Raw genomic sequence first — 12,607 nt, forward strand, 5'->3', positions numbered from 1 at the left:
GTTTTTCACGCAGCGTGTGTCCGCTGTGTGAAACTCACTGCATGTCCTATACTTATGCGTTTTTTGAGCATCACACACTCATTGAAGTCAATGGGTGCGTGAAAATCACAGACAGCACATGGACAAACATCCGTGTGCCATGCGTTTTTCACGAAACAGTTGCTAAAGAAATGATGAGGAAGAAAAACCACCTCTTTCAGTTTATTTTGCTGACGTAAAAAACGCGTGACATATGGATGACATACGCGCATAAAAAACGCAAACACGCACTGTACATGGATGTCACACGGAACTGCAATGCAAGAAAAACGCTGCGTTTTTTACGTGTGCAAAATGCACACGTTCGTGTGAATAAGGCCTTAAGGAGATGCAAGAACCTAATAGGTAGGGAATAGAGTACTGTGGGGTAAATCATGTGATGAATTACAGGCGGCAGTAGCAAGAGGCATTTCTGGGGGAGGGGTTTACACTTTTGTTCATAAACTATTATTTAATAAATAAAGATGTCTAGTCATGAAATAAAGAAAGGAAATAAACAAAGGATGTTTTCATTCTGGATGCAATGGCTACATCCAGGGACATGTGTACACCGTACATTTGCTTTATTTCTGAAAACACGAATGTTTGAATCACTGTGACACTTAAACAAATTAAAATTTGTAATACATTTTGAAAAAATTTTTTTTTACACTTTAGTGTTTTTTTTGCACCTTCTTACTGACCTAGGGATCACGAAGAATCTCGATAATGAATTAATGGTATCTGACAACAAAAGAAAACTGCTTCTTATAGTCTTCTTCTGTCCCGTGAAGTCATTATAACGTTACCAAGTGTCCACTTTAACCCAATGAAGTATTTCAATTTCGGCATTAGGCTAATTGCACGTTACATAATGCAGTCGCTGATTATAATGAATGATTAGACTTGATGTATTACTGATTTTGGAAATGCTACCTATAAAAGTCAGAGTTTTCTCTACAACCTTCAGTGTGATTTCACACGTAGCGTAAAAATTGCGTATTTTCCGCAACAGATTTTGTTTGCGGAAAATCGGCAGCATACAGTAGCAACAGAGTGAATGAGATTAGAACAAATCTCATCCACAAGCTGCGTAAATGATAAATGGAAAAAATGCTCAGAAATTGACCTGCGGTGCGTTTTTAATCCTCAGCATGTGTATTTGCGTAATCGCTTCTTATTTGTTGCAGGTTTTTCCCTATTGTATTCAATGGGAGGTAAAACCTGCAACAGATAGCAGACACGTCATCCCAGGCGGCCAGGCTGCAGGACGGCAGAGAGACGCGTCGCCATGTCTATGTAAGTATGAAGATTTTTTTTTCTATGTGCAGTTATCTGCAGCAGACATTCCTGCCAAAAAACTGCACCATAATTTGGTGCAGTTTTTCAGCCAGAAATTCCCTGCGGCGCCGAGGGCGGTTACGCTGTGTGCTTTTATGCAGCGTATCCGCCCTGTATGAACATAGCCTCAGTCTTAGTAACCATTTATTAAAAGGGCAAGAAAGGCTTAACCAAACAATGTGTATATGTAGGGACCAAATGATTGAAATGTAGCAACATGCTATACTTATGGTTTGGTTGGTCTAATCTCCTTTGCTACTGGGTGGTGACAACATGTACATTACTCCCCTCTTGAAAGGGACTGCATTTTTATCATATGAGAGGTTGGTAAAGAAACACTAGACACATAATGATGGGCTCATTTGATCTCTGCTATGTATGCCCCTGGCATTGTGTATTGAAGTGTAGTGTAGGAAAGCACAATAGCAAATTGGTAAGACAGAGGAAGGAAGAACTCATGGACGCATGGAATCAGTTGCGGGAGCAGTAATATAGGCGGTGGCTACATGATATATCACACGATCGCTGCTTCCATAGATTCCTCTGCTACAAATAGAATGTCTTGTGCAGAGCAATCTATACGTACGCACATGCGCAAGCAGGGACGCTATGAACAAAGCGGTAACATGATGCATCACGTGACCACATTACGTTCCACTGCAACTGTTTACATGTGCCCCCCAGCAATGTTTGCAGATAGAGGATTTATACCCTTAGTGGCATCAATTTTTTTACTTTTTATTTCACGAGAGCTGAAAGTTATTTATCAGAAGCTGGCCAACCCTTCTAAGACATCTTGATTTCTTGTGGTGTGACAGGAGCCTATTAACGTTGTCAGAAGTTGATTAAATATGCAAACAAGCCCACATACAGACTGAGAGAGGGAACATTTTACCATATTGTCCAGATATATTTGACATATCTAACAGGGAATTTAAAAAAGAATGATTAATCTTACCATAAGGCTTGTTTCACAAGCAACGGTCAAAATGCGTTTTTTGTTTTTTTGCTACAATTACATGACTAGTGACAATTTGTAATTTTTAGTTACATTGTTAAATTACTTAATATAAATTAAACCTCCCTACTTGCAGTCATAAACAATTTTGTGTACTATATCTATAACAATCAACACAGCTCACAATCTCAAAAAATCTTTAAAGAGGATCTGTCACTAGTTTAGTAATGCCATATCTCCTAGCTAATCTAATAGGTGCTGTAAAAGGTTATGAGATTTTTTCTAAGCCTAAATACACATGTTGCATCTTTTGATGCGTTTTTAAATTTTAAAGCGGAAATAGGTTTTATGCTGCGGATTTTGGTGCGTTTTTCTGTAAAACTATTTAGATACAATTCGCAAGAGGAAACACAGGATAAATTAACATGCTGCGGATTTTAAAATATGCACCGCAGGTCAATTTAAGTGCAGAATAAAATCTGCACCGTGTATATGAGATTTCTTTTACTTTGCTAGTACTGTATTAGGGCATGACCACACGTGGCGGATTTCCTCCGGAACTGTCCGCATCAATGCCGCACAGAATCTGCGTTGCAGATTCTGCTGCGGATCTGCACAAAATGTGCAGTAAATTGATGCGGACTAGCTGCTGCGGACTGCGGTAAAAGTACTTCCCTTCTCCCTATTCAGTGCAGGATAGAGAGAAGGGACAGCACTTTCCCTTGTGAAAGTCAAAGAAATTCATACTTACCGCCCCTTGTCTTGGTGACGCGTCCCTCCTTCGGCATCCAGCCCGATCTCCCTGGATGACGCGGCAGTCCATGTGACCGCTGCAGCCTGTTATTAGCCTGTGATTGGCTGCAGCCGTCACTTAGACTGAAACGTCATCCTGGGAGGCTGGACTGGAGACAGAAGCAGGGAGTTCTCGGTAAGTATGAACTTCATTTTTTTTTACAGATACATGTATATTGGGATCGGTAGTCACTGTCCCGGGTGCAGAAACAGTTACTGCCGATCGCTTAACTCTTTCAGCACCCTGGACAGTGACTATTTACTGACGTCTCCTAGCAACGCTCCCGTCATTACGGGAGCCCCATTGACTTCCTCAGTCTGGCTGTAGACCTAGAAATACATAGGTCCAGCCAGAATGAAGAAATGTCAAGTTAAAAAAGCAAGACGGATCCGCAGCACACATAACATGTGCATGACAGCTGCGGACTTCATTGCGGAAATTAGAATCTCCATTGAAGTCAATGGAGAAATTCCGCCATGAGTCCGCCACTGCTCCGCAACAGACAGAGCATGCTGCGGACACCAAATTCCGCTCCGCAGCCTATGCTCCGCAGCGGAATTTTACGCCTCGTCTAAACGAACACTGCTAAATTAAAGTGTAAGTCAATGGACAAACGGCTCCGCTGCGGATTAACGCTGCGGATTGTCCGCAGCGGAATTTAAGTGAAATTCCGCCACGTGTGAACCCAGCCTTACGCTGCGGATTTTACGCATGAAAATACATGCGGCAAAACCACACGTAATACGCATCGTGTAAATTGACCCTAAATATGTAAATTAGCATTTATTAGACAACTGGGAGGTAACAGCAGCGATTCTCCTGAGGTGGAGCTTCCTCACAGCCTCTGACGCTGTCCTATCAGCATGAAGCTTCACACAGTATGAAAGAGTGAAGCTGGAGGGAAGGGGGATCAATTAAAACAGCTACATCTCGGGCTGTGGACCACCTAGAACAGTGGTTCTGGTGGCATATGAAAGGTGAGATTCTAATCTTTCATATTACACCAGGATCACAGTTGTGACCCAACTGGAAATATTGCCAGTTGTAAACACAGTCGGGAATGGAAGCTGTATACTATATGATCATGCTGTGATGCTAGGCAGGGAAGGAGAAACTGTATGCTGATTGGACAGCGTCATACATAGTCACCTCCTATTTGGCTATTAGAGCCACATTAGCATATTTATAAAAATGCTCATAACTTTGCAAATAATAAAAGTTTTTAAAAACAAATCACATTGTAGTTATCAGCAGTAAAGTGCCTATTAGATTATGTAGGAGATAGGGAATTGATAAACTGGTGACAGAGCCTCTTTAAATTCTCCAAGCTTGTGTAGTGTAGTGGATATTTGGAGGTCTCCTGCTGCTTAAAATGTCCTTTTCAGTTAAATTACAGTATTTTGTGTAGTAAAACTGCGACTTTGAATAAGACACTATCACTGCTCTTTCATGTTTGCACTCCATTCAGCCAGGTAAAGGCAATTGTGTGCAATGCCCCCATATGAATTGGTTTGAGTTTTTGTTGTATAATGGCCTTGTGATAGTGGAATCTATGTTTAAGTTGAAATGTGTTTATTTGAGCAGTATAAGACCCCTTCCTCAATTAGATTATTTCTGTTTTTGGCATAAGAACTGGTTCAGACAATGTCTCTCCTATTTGCAATTGCTTGAAAATAGGAGAGACATAAGAGCCTTATGGCCACTAAGTGCTTTCTTGGCTTACACTGCTATTACCAGGAACTTATTAAAACAATTTCATAGTAGTAGTTTCCATCACTAGTTTTACCTAAAGGATCCGGTTTTCAAGTGGCCAAAAAAGAAAATCATCTTTTAGGTTCTTAAAGAAAGCCAGCATTTCTTTACCAACCCTTCAACATGTAATGCTAGAAATGTATTCTTGAAGTTAAAAGAAATAACAAATTTTTTATCTCAATACAAAATAATCCTTATTTGTAACTAAAAACTAGCAAGTGCAGCAACACAACACTTTCTACAACGGTGTTTCCCACTAATGAGTTACCTTTTATTAACACAGTTAACATAGTTAGCAAAACGTATACTTTTTTGCTGTTTTTTTAATTTATTTTTTACGTTTGTTTTACTCATGCAGTATAAAAAAATAGCATGTTTCTACATGGAAATTATAAAGCAGTAGGTTACATGCTGTTAATGGATCTTATACTTATGTTTCAATATTAAATACTTTAAGTCTATAATTAAATTATTAAAGGACTGTGATGCCACTTTTCTAGCATAAATTATAGTAAATTTATCGGACTGCAGTGGTCCTGCCCTTCCTTTTTTAAAAGTTAAATTACATTTTACCAACGATTCTCATCAGGCGTATCTTGAAGCTCCTAGGTCCCAATGCAAATATCTCCCCCCCCCCCACACACACACACCATGTGCCATGTGCCCAACAAGCTTGTCACCTTTCATTTGATCATAATCAATTATTAAGGGTTTGGGGTATCTATCCTAATTATATAAAGATACTGCCATCTTTAATGTTTTAAAGTGGTTGTCCCGTGAAGGATATTTATCACCTATCCCTAGGATAGGTGATAAATGTCTGATGGCTGGGGCCCCACAGCTGGAACCCCCACCGATCACTAGAACAGGGTTGGGAGCTCTCCTCCTCCTCATATATTTACCTATTATTGCAATAGCTTCCTGTAAAATTGGGATAATTCTAACTATAGAACAGGGACTTTTTTGCTTGTTTGATAGGCAGCCTTTGTCTGCTGTTCATACAAAAAACTAATATATATGATAACCTAAATAGGAATATACAGACATGGATTATCACCTCCCAGTCTGTATCCTTGTCTGTGTATGTAGGAGGCCATGCAGAGATAATAGATTTTGCTACACTACTGAAGAGTTGGATTGGCTAAATGGATTGCAGAAGACAAAAAAAAATAAAAATGAAAAAGACAGAAAACAAACAATTGGGTATAGGTATATTCATTACTATATAAAGAAAAGTTTTGTTGGAATTCCCTTTAAAAAAAACATTTATCTGTAAAAAATAAGGCATCTTTCCAAGTAATGACAATTCTAAATACTAAAATGGTAATTACATTTTTTTCCTGAGATATCTCATAAGTAATAAAAACCTTCACAGGTCTAATAATTCGAGATTTAAATAGAAGACACACCAGACATGGGGCTAGAGGGTAAAATAAGAAAAGAGGAGCAGAGATGACTCCAGAGACACAGAATATGAATAGCATCATTGCCTCAGTAGGAATACAAATAATTCAGTGATTGTCAAGTGATGTTACCTTACACTTAATAAGTTGGTGTCTGTCTTTATGTTACTGCATACCCATTCACATCCTATATTAAATGATAGAATAATTGACAGACAAAATTACATTACTTTGTACGTTCATTGCAAATTGTACCTATTTACACGGTAGTAATTGATGCAATGAGTAGCAAATAAAGATCAAATCAAAGAACGTGGTGTCATATATGTCCACGTTATACAATATTTTACATATTAAAAAAAATATGTTTTCTGTTGAGATTTAATATCCCCTTTTGAGCTTTTGTTCTAAATGTGTTAAATGTTTTAATGTTTAAATGTATATTTTCAATTTTGTCTATAAAAATAGTTTCATAATAAAGAAGCGAATTCCATTTTTCTGCTCTGTCATAGAAGAAAGACAAATCTGTCACATGGCAGACACCAGCAGCGCCCGACAGTTTCTCCCCTGACTTATAATTTTGCTGGCAGAAAATAGCGCTGCATGCTGCGCTATTTCTTTCATTAAATGAGAAACAGATGTGAACAAGGCCGTACAAATATAAAAATGTTATATTACATCACATGACTTTTCATCATACAATAAATGTAAAATTGTAATGTCTTTGAAGGAAGACTCAATTCAAAACTTATACATTGCATTACGCCTAGTGGGTGGTACATAACACGGAGACACAAAAAACATCAAAAAGAGACCCAAAAAAAATCCTTGTGTCATGCACCTCCACACAGGACCTGCACTCGATATAAGGCTGGATTCACACGAACGTTGCGTTTTTGCGCGCGTGAAAAACGCGCCGTTTCGGTTGCGTTGGAGTTGCGTGTGGCATCTGTTTGGGCAGCGTGATAGCGTATTTAACACGCGTATGGCATGCGTTTTTTACGCGCGTCAAAACAACGGAGGGTGGAGTAATGGAGAGGGCAGCCTACAAAAAGACACCTTCTCCAACACCTGCTTGCTGTGAGCACATGTTCGCATCAAGATTTCACGTTACCTCACACTTTGGCCCGTGTTTGTTGTTTTTGGGTGGTTTTACAGGTAAAAAAACTACTATTGCTGCAGATGTCAGTTTAAACTGTGCGCATGTGCTCAGAAAGTGAAAAGCCACTTCCTGGTTTGTAGTTGTTTTGTCTAGTCTGCTCAACTCATTTACATAGACTTAACAAGTGTTGCGTGAAAAACGCTGTGCGTACGGAGGTGCTTCCGTGTGCCCTGCGTTGTTTTCACGCACCCATTGACTTCAATGGGTGCGTGATGCGTTGAAAACGCTGAATCAACGGACATGTCGTGCCTTTTTGGCAACGGAGCAACGCTGCGCAAAAACCACGCACATGTCTGCACGGCCCCATAGACTAATATAGGTCCGGGCAAAGTGCGTAAAAATCACGCGCGTTGCACGCTCGTATTTTACGTTCGTCTGAATAAAGCCTAACAGTGTATACGTTTTACTTGGAGTGCTCCAATCCTAAAGTAGCTCAAAAGACATAAGTGAAACCATAGTCATTGTAGCAAAAGTTCTACTGAATCAATTGGAAGACTCACCATGTTATAACGTTTTTGTTAATATAGAATTATATATTTTTTCTAGAAACAGCACCACTCATTTCCACGGGCTGTGTCATGGGTATTGCAGGTCAGCCCCATAAAGGAGGCACAACCCATGTACACGAGTGGTGATGTTTCTAGAAAAAAAGATTCCTTTTCTTATCAAATAAAATCCCTTTAGTAAAATTCATATTACAAAGTGTTAAAGTCCTTTTATATGGGCCAATGATCGGCGTTCATATGAATGCTCATTCATCGGCTGATTGTATCGTTTAAGCAGCAGAAAATATTATTGTTGTCGGCAGCGCATCTCCCTGTGGAAACAGTATGCCGGACTGCAAGTATAACAGAGGGATGTGTTGCCATGACTACGGAGACTAGAGTGAGTGTAAGTTGTTTTTATTTTAAACGGAAGTTCCGCCCAAAAAACTGCACCACAATTTTGTGAAGTTTTTCTTCTAGAGTCCCCTGCGGGTTCCAAGACTTATACGCTGTGTACTTTTACGCAGCATATTCACCCTGTGTGAACATGTCCTTAGGGTTTCTTTTAGAGATTTATTTGTAGTGATGTATCAATTAGCTTCAATATGATAGGGTATATACAGTTGTAAATGTATAATAGGTTTAATGAGTAAACTGAAGAGGAAGGCCGGCTTCAGAAGACTATAATATAGCCACATTTCTAAGCCTGTGTTCGGGCCACAAATGCTGTCCTGACCGCAGGCAGTGCCGCATCTGCCATGAGGCCAGGTTAGCCGACGGCCTCAGGCGGCACCACCTACCAAAACGGGAGGGGCGGCATTTTCAGCCCGGGACGGACTGGACCGGGGAGAGACGTGCTGAACGTCTGTAATACTCCTCCTCCTCCTCTCTGACGCTGCACACAGCACATGCAGGCAGAGAGAGAGGAGCAAGTCTGCAGGAGGAGCGACGAGCAGCAGAGGTAAGTTCCTGCCTTGCTGGGACCGGGACCCGTGACGTGAGTATACTGCAAGGGGAGGTCTGGGCATTTTACCGACAGCAGAGGGCTCTATGGGGCTGGAATAATCCACCCCATAGAGCCCTCACATCACTATAATGAAAGGATTAGTGTGGGTGGGGGAGGGTCTGACTTACTGCAGAGAGCTCTATAGGGGGGGATTCTGCCCCCCCCTTTAGAGCAGTCAGTCAGATGCTCAGACCCCTCTAACCTTTCAGTATAGTAACTAGTCAGGGCTCTATGGTGGGGGGATAAACTTAGCGAACAGAGACAAACGGAAAGCAACTGATACAAAAGAATTACCATTGAAAGCAATGGTAATTCTAATGGAACCGTTGGTTTCCGTTTAACGTATCGATCCTCTCTTCCTCTGACGGAAGAGAGGTAAACGTATATTAATGCTAGTGTGAAAGAAGCCTTAGGGCCTGTTCACATCAGCGTTGGCTTTCCATTCTGGGGTTCCGTTGGAGGTAACCCCGCAACGGAAAGTCAAACTGAAACCACAGCTTCCGTTTCCGTCACCATTAGCGCAGTCGACTGCGCTATTGATTCCGTCACAAAAATGGAAACCTGCGGAATGGTGACGAACGGAAACCATTAGCAATGTTTCCGTCACCATTGATTTCAATGGTGACTGAAACGGAAGCTGTGGTTTCAGTTTGACTTTCCGTTGCGGAAACCTCCCACGGAACCCCGGAACGGAAAGCCAACGCTGATGTGAACAGGCCCTAATCCTTCCCCATAAACCTGCCCCCGCTAATTAAAATAAATATATTATATAATGTATATAGCGCTGTATCCTGTATCCGTCAGGTCAGCGGGTCCTGCAGGATCGAGCTGTTACCATTCACATCTAAGTTCATAACTTAGATGTGATCGGTAATAGGCGATCTAATGGATTCAGGTCTCAGCGCTATATACAGCCGCTCTGTATACAGGATACAAAACAGCTGTATCTCAAAAAGTACAAATCATTTTCAATAAAAAGTAATTAAAACTTGCACCAATCGCAGTAATAGATATCTTTATATATCATAGTGGCATGTCCGAAGTTTTCATCGGTGGGGGACCAAGCACTGAGGCTCCCACCGATCGCTAAAACGAAGCAGCAGAAGTGCTCGGGTGAGCGCTGTGCCGCTTCATTTATGATCGACTTTCAGCCGAGTGAGCGGTGTACGGACTCCTAGACTATTGAGCCCGTACACTGCTCCAAGGAAAGCCAAACAGAATTGAAGCGGCACACCGCTCACCCGAGCACTTCTGTTGCTTTGTTTTAGCGACTAGTGGGGGGTCTCAGTGTTCGGACCCCACTGATCAAAACTGATCAAAACTTCTTACATGTCAAAAGTTTTTAAAAAAGTTGTTACACTTTAAAGAGAACCTTTCACCTGCCCATACATGTGCAGCTGAGTGCAGCATGTAATGGTCAGGGCTGCACAAACTCTGGGGCACTTTACATTTTTTTTTCCTACCCTCTTTCCTTACTTAGATATCGGTGCCGTAATGTTTGGCGCCGATATTTAAATAACCCCATGAACTACCAATGGGGCGGTAATCGGCAAGGGGGCGTGTAACATCGCTGTGACACTGTCCAATCAGCTACAGACAATGTCAACAGCAAGAGCTGGAGAGAGGAGAGCATGTGCGCACGCACGCTCTCACTCTTCAGCTCTCGGCAGGCAAGTACAAGACTGTGATCTCAGGTGAGAGATCAGTCTTTTCGTCCTTGTCTGCCGAGAGCTAAAGAGTGAGAGCGTGCGTGCGCGCACAGCTCCGATGCCATGAAACAGAAGAAGAAGAATTCACACTCTTCTTCTGTTCCTTAGTGGTGGCGGAGCTGCGCGCTCGCGCGCACGCGCTCTCTGTCCAGCTCTTGCTCTGAAACTGTCTGTAGCTGATTGGACAGTGTCACAGCGATGTTACACGCCCCCTTGCCAATTACCTCCCCATTGACAGTTCAGGGGGTTATTTAAATATCGGGCACCAAATATTACAGCACCGATATCTAAATAACGAAGGAGGCTAGGAAAAATATGTAAAGTGCCCCAGAGTTTGTGCGGCCCTCCCCATTACATGCTGCACTCAGCTGTACATGTATGGGGAGATGAAAGGTTCTCTTTAAAAGAAAGGTGTTATAATTATTATTTTTTTATTTGATATGTTTTATTTTATGGGCCTAATTTTTCTAATTATTTTAATATGTTTCCGAAGGTAGCTATTTATTCATATGTCTGTGGGGGCAGCCAAATTTATTTTTATTTTTCATACTGCTAATTTTTGTTTTGCAGGTTCCGCTGGACCATTTGGACTACGTCGTAGATTCGTTGGACTACTTCGCTGATGTAAGCTTTTTTTCTTTTCTTTTTTTTTATAAAATGGTTAAAGTGGATTGTGTGGAAGAGTTGTCATTTCAATAAAATAAATTACTTTACTCTCTGTTTTTTAATACTTCATTACCGCCTTAGTAATGGCTGCTGTCTGATCGAGAGCGTCCATTACTAAGAAGGGGCTAACTCCGCCTGACCAGGCCGCGATAGGCTCTCCCACTCCTGAGCCTGCCACCCTGATTGGTGGGAGCCGGAGTCAGTCTAAGAGGTCCGGCCTCAGGTGTCGATTGATTAATCCTGGGAGTATCCACAGACGTAGTGCCTGGCAAATCCTTTACAACCAGCCTGCGGCCTAACAGTCGTTTCAGATGGCCAGGTACTGAATCGTACTCGACTCTTCCCGGTATCCCTGGCGGCAGTGGGAACCGGGGTAATAATAGGGGTTAGTGATAGCCTTTTTACTGGCTAATGCTAAGCCCCAGCCTTAGTAATTGAACGCTGTCAATCAGACAGCTGCCATTACTAAGGCCATACTAAAGTATTAAAAAAAAACAGACATAATAATTTTTTTTTATTGAAATCAAAACTCCCCCATGCAACCCTCTTTCACAATTTTTTTTTTTTAAAAGTAGATCATTGAAGTAGTCCAATGAATCTACGACGTAGTCCAAACGGTCCAGCGGAACCTACCAAAAAAAAGTTAGCAGTATAAAATGTAAAAAAAATAATAATTTGCCACAATAGAAACCCCTGCTCCGCCGTTTGCTCTTGTAGGCCACAGCCTGGTTTAGGCCTGAGGCCTACAAGAGATCGGGAGCACGCTGATGACGTCAACTGCCCGGCACAATGACGTCACTGCATCATGCCGACCACGCCGGGCCACTGAACTCGGTTAAAAATCATAAGTCAATTAGGTAATAAAAAGGGGGCATAGAAGATGTTAAACCATTTTCAGTGTTAATGCTGCGTTGCTGATCTATGATACTAAAGTAATACAGTAAAAAGAGTTCTTTAAATCTTCTCTATACATTAAACAGCACTTTACAAATAAACAACAACTGTTTTCCTATTTTATTTTTTTTTATATATTGCGTGTTTGATGTGTAAAGGTAGTAATGAGAAAACTCTGATAGATTGGGGGGGGCGCCTTTTTATAGTTCGCCTCAGGCAGCAGAGGGGCTAGGTTCACCCCTGACCGCAGGTCTAATGATTTGCACTAACAGCATCATAGATCACCTGCGGTTAGGCCAGGATTTGTGGTCGTAATATGGGCACCTAAATGCGCTTGCAATACACTCATCTGAAGCTAGCCTTAGTCAATATGTTAATGTATACATTAGAGAGTGATTTTTGAGGCAGAGCTTTAAATAG

At 41.4% G+C, this 12,607-nt stretch overlaps 1 long non-coding RNA gene across 2 annotated transcripts in view; it reads left to right on the forward strand.

The window, feature by feature from the left end:
• The first annotated feature begins 1,214 nt into the window (after nucleotides 1–1,214).
• Nucleotides 1,215–12,607, forward strand: part of LOC142740878 (uncharacterized) — a 54,487-nt gene continuing 43,094 nt past the window's right edge. The window contains exon 1 of one of the 2 annotated variants that reach the window (XR_012880904.1): nucleotides 1,215–1,317. This is a non-coding gene — a long non-coding RNA (uncharacterized LOC142740878). Of the gene's footprint in view, nucleotides 1,318–11,194; nucleotides 11,252–12,607 lie in introns of those variants that run through there. The other variant, XR_012880903.1, reaches the window with a different exon arrangement.

Source organism: Rhinoderma darwinii, chromosome 2 (assembly GCF_050947455.1).
Source record: "Rhinoderma darwinii isolate aRhiDar2 chromosome 2, aRhiDar2.hap1, whole genome shotgun sequence".
In the NCBI taxonomy this organism is placed as follows: Eukaryota; Metazoa; Chordata; class Amphibia; order Anura; family Rhinodermatidae; genus Rhinoderma; species Rhinoderma darwinii.